Below are 13,590 nucleotides of genomic sequence, written 5' to 3' on the forward strand. Positions count from 1 at the left end.
TAAATCGATTTACAACAAAAGAAGCTAGATTTGAACACCGTTTCACAAGTCTTCGAGGATGTACACTCAATCACGCAATCTCTCAGATCTGCGTGAAAAGCAGGTACTCTTCCTTAACTCGACGAGATAAATCGATTTACAGCAAAAGTGGTCTTTACTGTTTATAATAAACAGGCTTTATTTAACATCCAAAAATATGTCAGAAATTTGACTGTTCTTTCCTTATCGTCATTCCCCTTGCCCTTAAAACAATCTTAAAGCCAAAGACTTCCGAGCCGGGCCACCTGTCAGTTGCACGTGCACCACGTGAAAGTATTCATGAAGCCATGAATGGAGAAAAAACTCGGCACCTGCTGGCGACAGCTTCGCAACCAAAAGGAGTGGAATAGGAGTGGCTTCGAAAATTGCATGGGGCAGCAGATGGGTAACGGCTCCTTCGTACTTTTCTCCCTAGATTTGAAGCACTCTTTACCTGTGTTGGTAGAGCATGTTGAAAGCACTTCTGCGAGAAGAGAGCCTTTCATGGGACTCTCAATTTTGTTGGGAGCACAAACGCGGAGTGTTGACAAAGTGCACAGTAATAGGTATTCATTGATCGCAGTGAGCGGCTGAGAACAGTTGCATAGATTGTGCCCAAGCCGTGTAATGACGCATTCTTTTTTATCGTTCCTGTATTCACGGTATTATCAAACAGGAATTAGTCTCCAGGCCTCCAGTGTTGGTAGCCTCAACTTGGGTTTGATACACTTTGGGGTTCAGGAGGCATCCTAGGTGCGTTAAAGCTTGGTGCCAAAAGTGTAACGCTTAAAACCACAACTATATATTCATCTAAATTCGAAGTTTTCATCTTGAGTAGTTGAAATGTGGGTTTACTTTTGATATATTTGGGCAGATTGAACAGAAAAACGTTCTTTAATTAAGTTGCGGAGTGCCATTCATCCTACGAAATGCTCTACTAGTGTGAAGGGGGCATTGCGTTATTCACGTAGTACAAGTTTCGTGAAAATAAAGAACAAAGAAATTCCATTCTGATCCAAGCTGTGCGACACGCTGCTAAACGCCAACGTTCCACATCTCTGGAATTTGAGAGGGACACTTGTGCTCGCCCCTAAGAAACTGTCCCAGATGACACATAAGCCCCGCCACATGTCTTTGTACCAAACTCTTTCGGCTCAAAACAGTTAATAAATGTTGCAGCTTACGTTCCATATGACCCCCCATCTTTGAATTGAGGACACTCAATCAGAGCTCTTTGCTCCTGGCAGTTCCGATATCTCCCAGAGTGTGTAAAAAAACGGCAGTGTGAGTGGGCCAAACATGTTTACCGCGGCTACACCTGTAAACTATCTAAACTATGTTCCTGTTACTAACTTGGACACCTTTGATAAATTTCCTACTGCTTGGCAACAAAATTATTTACACAGATGAAGTAGCAGAAAATGATATATATAAGAGTACGAGAGCTAACGTAAGAGATGAAACATGCTCCGGATTCTAATTGCCTTCAGAAAATTCAGGCTATGCATGTGTGCAACCCAGGCGGCAGAGGAAGCAATGGGCAGGGGAGAGGACTGAGCTTAGTGTGCTCTTAAGTACAGCCTTTGGCAAAAGTTTGGAGCCCAGGGGGTTTGCTTCTGAAGCACACTGTCTGGTTCGTAATGCATCACCAGCGCTCCAAATTTGCTGAAGGTAAGAAGATTTCTGGTCCTGCCTCCTCCAATCGGTAGGACTACCACGAATGCTACAGGAGTGCCACTGCGAGGCTTAGAAGCAAACCTCCTGGGACTCTAAACTTTTGACAAGGACTGTACATCCACATGCATGTAATGTATTGTAGCAATTAAGCAATTATAGTACATTCATGTATTGTAATGAATGTAATGTATCCAAGATCGCTTCCATTTTGCGCGCTACTTTTACCATTGCCCTTGCTGACAGAAGCCTGAGGTGCATTATTAGGAGCATCGACATCAGTGTAAACTAGTCGAGATCTATTTGATCTGCTGCGCGTTGGTTTGTCAAGTATGTACAAAGAATTTGTGGTTAAGGCCCTGGCCGAATGAAAAACCAGGACTACTGACTCACTTCCTCTGGCATAACTTGTGATACAGTACCTTTCGACATGGAATATAGACCTTATGCGAAATGCACTGCCATCTAGCGGTCGCCGCGCGCGATCCGCCATGTTGGAGGATAGCCGCCGGATTTACAGCACGTAATGGCACACGCTCGTCGCGCGCGCTCGAGTTTCACCGTCCTCAGTATGCCCACATATTGCTTAGTGTCTTGCTGTACGCAGAAGAGTCACACAGACACCCGGGGAAAAAAGGCAAGAGCACTTGATTTGAGCGCATTTCTATTTTTGGACTGACGTCTGTGACGTTGAGTGCGTTGCGGACATTAACTGCCACACGCAGGGCGGTAGTTAATGGTTGATTGTGAGAGTTTGCTCGCCCAATGAACGCTGCGTCCTATTGCAGCAGTGCCGCGTGTCTGACACAGCGTTGTCAGCGGTAACGCATGCAGCCCACATCTCTCTCTCATCACCCCACGTACCTATTAGCGCGATTCAGGCGTCCAGTGACTCAGGAAGCCAGTTATTTGCTATTCCTTTCCTGAAAATCATCGCAGTGTAAAAAGTTTTCAACGCCAACGCCAATGAACTCAATTAATGCCGATGATATATGGCTTGAGTGCCACGTTTCTGCCGCAACGTTGTCAGTGCCAACCTAAGAAGCGCACATCTGTCACTACTACTACGTAGCTTAAAGCACGACTGAGGTGTCCACTGGTCTAAGAGGTTTATAGAAGTTCATTGGACAGTGTGGTTTAAGGGACTGCTGTCCCTCGAAAAAAAAAAACACTACAATCAAAAAGCAACCGCAATAGCCAAAGACACAACAAAAACCGCACATCCGGACCCGCCGCAGTTCTCACACGCAGTCTTGGACTTCGCAGCGGAGTGTTTACCGCTCCAAGAAGGCAGTTATGCGCCTTTACTTTGCTTATCAAGTTCAAGGTCATTTGGAGGTCAAATTTTAAAGGTCTGCGATTTAAGCCCGAGCTCTCGTAGTGAAGCTTTCGCTTCAAAAAATACATCCCCTATGCTCCTTGGTTTCGGTAGCTGTAGGTTTCCATCATGTAGGCCATAACGAGCACTTCTTTTGCCTCCACTTGTATGACGAAGAGTAAGGGAGTTATGAGGCCCCTTCCTTTCCTCGGAACGAATTGTACTTGGCATCGGCATGGCTCGGCGTTTTCACAGGAGCTCTGGTGACCGCTGAGATTTCACTTGTTAAGAGGCAGTGATTTGTTACCTAAATTTAACGATGAAAAGCAGGCATGACCCCACTCGAGGCTAGTCGGCGCCGCTAGAATGCCAACAGCATGTGCACGGAGCTATACAATACGCAGACATCTGGGAGAAAGACATTTGGAGATGGCCAACCACAAATACATTCCGCTGTCTTTATTCAACATTTTAGCTACTGTAGTCTATTGCGGCCAACAAGTTAAAAAAATGTGAACTGGCTGTTCCCATGTCAAAAAAACAATTAGCCGCATTATCGCAAACTTAGACAGAAACGGATACCATTATTCACATAATAACGTCGCTTATGATGATCCGTGCAGATAACATCTAGGAATTTCGCATGCCGCGTTTAGCATATCTTTCTTCCCCAGGTAATAATAATTTGCTGGCACAACTTTCATTTCTTTACCAGCCAACTACAGATGTGAACTCTTAGAGCACTGATAGTTTTCCTATATCACTGCTTGTAACAAATTACAAACTACAGTCATTGAGGCATCATCATCCGGTTTTTTTTCTAAAGAAATATAGACACTGCTGTTTCTAGTCTAGAGCAGCTCAAAACCTCCGTCGTGGACATGTAGTCACTATCCTTCCTTCTGCTGGTGCTGTAATTATTACGCCAGTCTTCACAAAGTGTAGTCTCGTTGCTGAATTGTTTCTTTCGATTTTGTTGTTGATAAGCATTTTATGTGCTTCTTTGTTTGCTGGTAAAGTATGTCTTGTTTAAAATCTTGATGTCTACTTCAGTACAACTCAGGAGTTCTGCTTTTTCGTTCTATATCCTGCTGAATTTTAATCTGCTGGTTTCATGAACATCAGTGAAGCTGTTTTGCAGCTTTCAGCCCAGCTATCCATCCAGCTCACGTAAAAAAAGTGACTTTGATATGATTTAGGTCTGAATTTTTAAGGAAGAAAAGAACTTATTCGGCATCTGCTATAGCGAAATGTTGAGATGGTTTCTGTGGTGCTTTATGTGATTGCATTCTGATGTGCATCGAGAAAGCACGCTAAGAATTTCTTGAAGGAGTTGCGAGTGAATACAGAAACAAAGCAGGCAGATTTCGATTTGCCAACAGCTTTATTTGATAAGATACCATCGGGGCTTCAGCAGCCGCGAGAGGCACTGTTTTTTTTTATTTTTTTTTTTTTTGGGGGGGGGGGGGGAGGAGAGTCTTTCGTCCTTGGTGAAAGTAATGCGCTGTGCATTTTACAAGAGATAACAGTTCTTACAGGAGTTCTTAGAACCAGATCAATCGAAAAGATCTCCTAAAGTGAGGAATTATACGCTAATGTCTACATCTAATTCTAAGTGTCTAATAAATGAACAAAAAAGTTTGACACTTGTTTCTCTTAGAATAGTGAAAGTGCGGATACGGGTCAACGAAAATGACATACCTGTAATTACAGGAAACTTTCCATACGAGTGTTCACACCACTGATGAACCCAATAACTCCCTGACTAAAACTTTTGAGGTTATGTTTTAATTGGCTCGTTAGTCGCCAATGCAAAATGTTCAAAAATGTTCCAGGAATATGTCAAATAAGCAGCCAAAATTTTCGAAGAATAAACGGTCGTTTTCCGATCTGAAACATTGATTAATTGGCTCGCAATGTCCTTCCGCATAGGCATTTTTTGTATAAAAGACACGCGTGATTTGTGCCAAATCACACTATCTATATCATTCGTTCATCCCGGTGCCTTTTAAGCCGAAGAAGTGAAAACATAAGGACCATTTTCTTCGCCGCCTTGGCTGTACTGGCCCTTGTGACACTCGTCCAACTTGTTGAAGGTGATGGTAGAGAGAGGGTGCGGTAGATGGTCCTTGGCGATCACAAAATGAACAAGGGAGGGGAAAACCTCAGTTTGCTAGAGCCAACGTTTCGACAAGGGGACTTGTCTTCGTCTGGGCAAAGCGTTCATCATCGGCAGGGATTATATAGGGCCTTCGCTCCGAGGAGGAAGGCCCCGGGGGTGGGGAAGGAAAGTGGTGTGGGAGGGGATGCGTGTCAGGAAGGGGAGGGAGGTGAATCATCATTCGGTGAGTTAGGCGAACCACTGAAAGGCAAAACTTTTCTGTACACCTCAACATTTTATACCACCGCTTGGTGTGGGAGCATACTTGTTGGTGATCGCATGGTCGTTATAATAATATCTGCCATCCAGATGCTGCCCTCTAATGTTATGGATAAGTCTAGCGGGGTTGGTGTTCCGGCTGTTTTCTGATCGTGTTGGAGCTGTTTGAACCTACTTCATTTTATTTTAAATAATAAAGCAAGTTTTCCCCTGTGCATGGCCAAGAGGGCAAGCGATCAGCTCACACAGTGAGACAATAACAATTCCTAATTCCGCTTACAAAGCGTAAAAAAGTATATCATTTTCCTGATTGAAGGTGTTTTATGTGATTTGTTTCTGGCAGCTGGTTTAAATGCACGAACCGAACTACCGCAGCTTCCTTTCTCTTATTCGGGTTTTCGTCATAGATGCACTTGCACACTGTCGGTGAATTTTTTTTTACTGACAAGTTGTCGGACATCGGATAGATCTTACATCATGTGAGTTACCGGTCGACGAAACAAATTGCCAAAATATGAAACAAAAACAATGCTGTGCTTCCTTAAGATGGTTGGCAACTGCTAGGCCAACTAATCTAAAAAGTTTCTTCTCGCGTAGAGAGTGCAGGTCGACATGAAAGGCTAATAAGCAGCGCTACTTGTGCCAGAGGCACTGTCGGTGACAAGTAGCACGACATTTGAGATCCATGGCCGCTGTCCCATCATGACTCTTTTTTTTTTCTGACATAAAGTACAAGTGAAGAGATTTTGGGATTTGACAAGCTTAAACAGATGCAATGCTTGAAACTTGGAGATATCCATGGGAAGCGTTTTTGATATAGAATTTGAAATGGTGACGCAATCGCCTATTATAACTGTGACAGCTTTCGGTATTCTCATCATTGCAGAGCGCACAGGCACGTAATGTAATTATCTACGGTGCCGGTGCATTTGTAACCCTGAAATGCTTCTCCTCTGAAGGAAGAAAGTCAACACCGTCGAAGGCAAAGCGCTGGCAGCTTTGTCTGACGTCATAGGCAAAAAATTTATTGAGGCGGAAAAACTTTGAAACCATATTGTCCACGGCTACGTCATGAAGGTTCTCCACGCAACACTATTGCTGTGAGAAGAAGCCGATGCTTTATTCAGCGATTAAGTCACCATTTTAATGGCTGGTACAGAAAAAGGGTAATTGGCATAATTTACCAACAGCCTATAAAGATTTAGATCCTCAGTTATTGTGGAATGCTCTGAAATTGCTCCAATTCTCCTGGCTGCCGCGTAACGGAGGTGTCTGTAAGTTGTGCGACATGTCATTGGAGAGTACCTCCCTGAGATTACTAAGCAAAGTGTTTGCAGTACGCGCATCATTTTCCATCCTGCACTTGAACCACACCATTGATAGTGGTCATTGTACCGCGTGCAATGGTACTTTTTCTGCTGTTCGAGCGCGACCATTTGCCCCAGGAAGAATGTGGATATACAGTGCACTTATTTTATTCGCTACCTTCACAGGTCATTTGAGGCGTTTTAGAATAATAAACGTCAAGATGGCTCAGTACGTTTCCCCGCAAGATCTTTCTATCTGGGTGTCCTTCATTAAACCGCAGGAGCCAGGCGATGGTGACCAGTGACGTATGTGTCCGTTAGTCATAGGGTACACACTACCTTTAAGCATTAACGTCTAAGTAACACCATCGTGCTGTAAAACCTCAGTTCCTGCAACGATCGTCACCAGCGCATTGTCGGGCATAGTGCGCACTGCTTTACAGCGTTTGTGCCTAATAACAGTCACTATGCTAGTTCCAGAGCATGGCTACTGCTGGGAGCTTGTTCCGAGAGCTTCGCCTTCATGTTGTTGGCGCACTAACTAACAGGTTACCATAATGCACGGAAGCCTTGAGCGTAGTTACCTCACTCACAAATCCGACTCGTGTTGTAATAACGACTATTCGGAGTAGATACTTCCTTGAAACAAAGCATTTTTTTGTGAAAAGAAGGCTGATATATACAGAAGCTGTTGCACTCAACAACGCACGGAAAACGAATGATGTCCTTTTGCTATAGAGCACTTCAGGAGAGCCGAGAGACATGCGAATATTAGTTATGAGGGGCGAGTACTGGCACCAAAATCTTTAATTCAAGGTTATTTTGCATAATGTGTTTATCTGATTAATTCCAGGCGGTGGGCATTCCCGGAAGTGCAGAGAGAACGAAGTATTCAAGAAGGGCGCTGGGCACTGCGACGGAAAGAAATGTGACAATCCATCCCGTCAGAGGAATTGTCCAAAAATATTGGTAACTGCTTGTGTCTGCGGAGAAGGTTTTTGGAGGAGAAAGAGTGAAGACAAGTGTGTCAGAAGAAGCGAGCGCTTTCGTTAATTATCAATACCAGCAAGTGGCAAGCAATCAGAGTCTTTATGACCGGCGAATAATCCTCGGTGGGGGCTGTGAACAATGTATGTCTATTGTTTGTTTCTTTGGTGAGAAGCACCCCTAAAGTATTTCATGTGGCGTTCAGAACTTAAACATTTATACAAGAAGTTATGCCTTAAGACTGAGAGACAAGTGACCTATTACTTAAAATGTACACTTACCTGGGGTTTATTTTGGGTTTTGCTTAAACAAAAATTTACATTGAGAATAGTGGACCGACGCTTCATCTTCTAGACCGCAGCGAAATCAAGTACTCTAGAATTTTATATCTGCAGCCAGTGCTGATGTCAACAAAGTATTGCGTAAATGTAACTTTTTGACACCTGTAGATGGAACAGCAAACGAGATAGCGGCTCTTAAAACTCGATAGCCTTTCCATCATCATAGCTGTCACGTCTCTTTGCTTATAATACTTTGATAGTTCGCTGCTTTTTCACAGAAACAATTGCGCTACGAAGGCGCACTGAAGGCCTAATTTTGAGGTATTCAGAAAAAATGCGGTCTTTCCGGGCATGAAGAAAAACATTCTATGAACAAATTTTTTCCATCTTAACGAGAGAAGCTTCCTAAAACATCTCGAGATCTACGAATGCGAGATTTTATTTACTGAACGATCCTTCTCTGATAATAAGAATCGGTTCGGATTGCTGGTACTCTATACTTAAGGTGCCATCTTATTACAGAGCGCACTCAGCGGGTGCGCGCAAAAGCTTAGGGCAGAGTAGTCCGCTATGCACACTTCACTTCCCGTCAGACGATGTGCTTACGTGCTTGTCTCTTGCGTCGCTGAGGTGGGGCGCGCTGGCATTAACCTCTGCGGATGTGTTTCTGGATGTCTATGTACGCGATTGCGAAAACTCGCTGAAGCGTAAGATGAAAATGTGGTGCAAGGAACAACAGCGGGCTATTCCGCCCGAGTCAGGCTCGTTGAAGACAGCGTGCCTAAAAGCGGTTTCTATAGTTCGATATATTGCAGAGAGCTCATAAATTCATTCCCGCTGAATCGAGAGATGTTCGCTGATCTGAATGAGATAAAATGATGTCTCTTTCTCCTCTGTATCTGTGGAAAACTTAAACAAGACGCGCATAATTTCAAGAGGAGATTTCATATTTAGCGCTATCTACACTCAACATCCTTCATACCTGCTGTTGCGTTACGATTATATCTAATGGTAATGTGAAAGATACATTGTTACATTTCAGCAATGAACACCAAGTGGCGATAATGCAGCGATGAGAGCTTATTGCTACCGCTGGTTATTGTTGCTGAGTACATTCGTTTTTACGCATAAGGCACAGCGTGAATTTATAAAATCCATAGGAGAAAGACATTGGTAACGCCACCGTGGTGTCTTCATATTGTAAGTCGCAGTGATTCACGCTACTGGACACCTATATTTAGAGAGCGCTAAATACTGCCCTACCACAAAATAGTGTCCGAGATAAAGGTGGAACCGTCGTTTAGCTACTACAAAAACTGGGATCAAAGTGACTTCAAAATCAATTTCTCTGATTTTCTAGCATGAGCTGCATAATCCCACAGGTTTGCCGAAGAAACCTTGACAAATGTTTTCCTGGTTCAACGCCACCTCTGCCTTGTACTAACAGCAGGTGTCCAATTTTCAGTGCCCCGAGAATCTCGCGCAATTCGCTGACCTTGACGACATTCCTGACACAGCATTCGAATGGCAGTGACTCCAGCAGTGGGACGTTTCGCGCATTTCTTCATTTAGATGATTTGGCTTGACAACCCGGCTGCCTTATCGCTAGCAGCGGACAGTTTTGTCTCCTTTACAGCAGGCTGGTCTCTCCACCTTGGCAAACTCGTTGGATAAACTGCAGGAACGCGGGGTAATGAAGATGATTGCGGGGATCACTTTTTAATATTAGGTGCAATTTAACAGACAATATTGCCACCACCGTTAATTCTTTCGAGCCCATCATGCAAAATACAAGAGTCTCATTCTTTGCCGTGCTGTTCTGCAGATTAGTGACTATTCGTTTTTCCTAAAGAGAGAACCTGTTGTGCGCAATGAAATTCCCAAGCTCAAATAGGCTGTGTACTACTGGTAATCTTTCTAAAACAGCTTTATAATAATTATGAATTGAAACAAAACTGTGGAATAATGCTGCGATTCAACTTTGCAATAATACTGATTTTGGGTTCTGTATTTCTGCACCTCTGAAAAGCGTGCCTTAATAACTTGAGAGCGCGTGCCAATGTGTTTCTTTTTTCATGGAAGTGAAGGTGCCGTATTGAGGCGAAATATAAGAGCAGAAAGCCAAATTGCCGAGAGCAGAAGAAACGACAGATACGAAAATACCTCTGGAAGCCGCTTTCTCCTTTGCCGCATGTTGTCTAAGTAAGCTGTCTCTAGCTTACGTCGGTTTTTTGCCGGCCCAGTTCTTGATTTGAGGACATGTTATTGCCTAGGGTTTATACGGAGTTGGTCCACTTGTGTAATATCCATTAACTTGCGAATATACAGCAGTGGCTGTTGCATTTGTGATTTTTTTATAGACAACTTTCGTTTTCTCCATTCGCTCTTTGTTTGCCTTTCCCCAAATAATTGAAAAGAACTCTGTTTTTATGTCTTTTGAACAATCCATTGTCGCTTTCTGATGCTGTTTTTTTTTCATTGTAAACTTACGTAAAAAAATTTCTCTTTCGTGAAAAGCGTCAGTACACGCGTAGTTCGACGAATATCCTGCCGTGACTTTCCAGAAAGATTACCATTGATGTGAGGTCAGCCCTGAGGTAATTCTAGACTGCCAAGTGACGGCTGCCAAGAATGCGACACCTCTCGTCGTAATCAAGGTAGGCTTACTACAAAAAGTCTTTCAGTGGGGTTGGTTATTTTCCATCTCTTAATGGGAAGCCTCTGCCTCGTAGAAAAATGTCTGCAAATTATTCGGTTATTTGTTGTTTTTGTTGTCTACCTCACAAAATGGCACATACCAACCAAGGGGATTGGCCATAACCAGGCGGTGACTGCCTGTTGTCGCCGCTACAAAAAACATGGGGTGGTCTAAAATATTTGGGCAATTCAGCATCTCTGACAGAGGTTATCTGATCAGACCGTCTTCATCTGCTTCTTCTGGTGCTATCAAGAGTTCCTGAGGTCGCCGCTTAAATCCGTTTGCAGCGGCTGTTTTATCCGATTATCTCCATCGAGTTGGTTAGATGAAGAGGAAATGCACCGCTAGTCGGCGCACTTTAGCTATCTCTAGCCCTGGAGCATGCCAACAGCCCTATTTTGAGACAAGCAGCGAAAGCTTACTAAGTACTCGATATGCGTCACACACACAGCCTAAACTGTGTCGTCTCTCTGGTCGCCCTAGGGTTTCTATCAAAGCTGAAAGTATAGCTTCATTGATTGGATTCTGCCTATGATTGTGCACGCGTCTAGAAAATTTTTTGTCGGTGCTCCTTAAGCTGTCTTTGCGAACACGATAATGCAAAAGAGATTCCTTTTGCGCCTTGAAGGAAGAATAATTTTCGAAAACGAGAAATAATTATAAATGACGCAGAATTCTAGGTCTCAGCTAGGAAATGCTGCCCAGTGTTCTCCCTTTTTCTCTAACTGACGCGCTTTAATTGTTTAGTAAATGAAACTTAAGGTGAGTTTGCATTAGAAGGACCAGCTTCTTCACAGGATAAGCAAAGCAAACAATTGTGCCTAAATGCGTTCTAGAGCGCAACTCTTAAGGGATAGCCGTAGGCCTTCGCAGCAGCACCGAAGTGATTTTGCGATGTTGCTGGGGCTTAAACGAGAATCACCCGTAGTGTAGTTACTGTTGAGGAGAGTTGCCGGAGGGTAGCGGCTTTTCTACCGCTATGCCGGATGGTAGCTGTTCTTTTAGCGATGTGTAAGGAAGACACAGTTAATATACGACTTGCACGAACAGCAGCGGGGAAAATCGAATTACTTCAGGGGTTAAGCGTTTTTGTAGAAAAATAAGCTTGCAATTCTTCAAACGTGAAAGTAAACGGTGAGTATGTGATCATAAAGACTTTGAGCAGGTCATGCTGTTTTCGCGAAATACAGGACTCTAAATATACCCGCCGAAGTTTTCAGATTTTTCTCAGTAGTAAAAAAATTCGTACCTGCAAGGGGTCCCAAATATTTCTGAATCTTGACAAGCATCATTCTGAACGCTTGAGAAATGATAATCTCGCCGTTTACTTCCAGGTTGTGCATTCCCTGACCTGATAAAAAGGTAAACATGCAAAAATTATCAACGTGCACCCCAAATTGCTTCCCGCACAAGGGCTGCTAAACAACAGTTACGGGCACTAGCATGTCAAGGTTCGCTCTTATGGTGGTCAGCTATCATATTGTATGGAGTGTTCTTTTTTTTCCGCAAATGAGAAAAATGCGTATTTTGTTTGGACACTGCATACCTTGTGTGCCATTTTCTGTTCTGTCAGCGCGGTGTTACGAGGAATCCAGAAATACCGCACTTACACCTAGTAACGTAAATTCATCAGTACAGGTAATAAGACCTGGAACTTGATAACAATATTTTTTACCTCGCATACACGAAGAAGAAATAACGACTGCCTCCCCAGTTAGATTGTGCGGAGCATCAGAAAGAAAACAAGCGGGCGTCATCCTAAGATCAGACTCTAGCCTGATTCCGCAGTGCGGAAAGAAATTTGTTTTATAAACATGCGTATTAATAGAGTAAATAGCTCATTTTGCACTTCCTGCATCCGCTTTAAAAAATAGGTACCATATGGGGCATGATCCTGACTCCGATATGTACTCGTTTCTTTTGCCATATTATTTCAGTGAAAATTTCTCCCTTTTCAAGAAGCATCTCGCTCTTTGCTTATTATGAAACTATAGCCGTAAAACATGAACCTAGCGCATTTGATATTTTAGTGAGTATGTACTTCAAGTATTATGTCCTAGCTTTTGTTCATATCTATGATTTTCTATTTTTTCTGAGGTAACCTGGCGCGCTGAGGGGCATTACGAAGTAAAAATCTCGGGGGCAAGAATCCTGAATCCACATATCGACCCTTGTATTAAAGCGGAAATGCAGAGTTAATAACTTTTCTATACCACAAGTGTACACACTTTGTACAAAGTAGGACCCTAGGAATTTTATTTTTGGGTGACATCGTGCGGCTTGCAATGCAAAGCAAGAGTTTCAGATCTCTTGAAGTTGAAGCGAATTGCGATGCTCCTAACGTCGAATGTTAGGACTACCACGGATGCTTGAAAAGCCCTACTGCAAGCAAAACCTCCTATTTCTCAATCAATAGTTCGCAAAAATGCTGGACTATGACATATGCGTGCATTTCTTCACCAAGAATCGCGGCGGCCATTGCTTTATGAGCCTCGTGGTATAAATTCATGCCATGAACGGTTGATGAAGCAAATGCGGTGACGTAACATGAGTATTGCAGAAGTTTTTGTTTACTCCAAAAGAGCAGACAGAGGACGCAACTGTTTTTTTTTTTAATTTTCACCGCGATTCGTGGCAGGCTTGACTGTGGCATTTAGTAGACACCATCATAGCGCCCGAATCTACGCATGGTTTGATTATCTGAGATGCCTGAATATCGTCTGGGGCCTTTTACGGTGTGTGATTTTAGTTCACCTCTATCCGTTATTCTTCTCAAGTAAACTGCTATGCAACAAAATTTCCTGCGTGTCTGTGCAGCATCCTTGCAAAACAAATGCGTGAATGCCCGGCAGTTGCCATAATTAAATTTCGATTCTGTTGAATGGTCTCATTTACTGTTAATGTAGTGGACGATTTTACAAAAATAT

This window comes from Amblyomma mixtum, chromosome 8, assembly GCF_055824585.1.
Source record: "Amblyomma mixtum isolate Tamu chromosome 8, ASM5582458v1, whole genome shotgun sequence".
NCBI lineage: Eukaryota > Metazoa > Arthropoda > Arachnida > Ixodida > Ixodidae > Amblyomma > Amblyomma mixtum.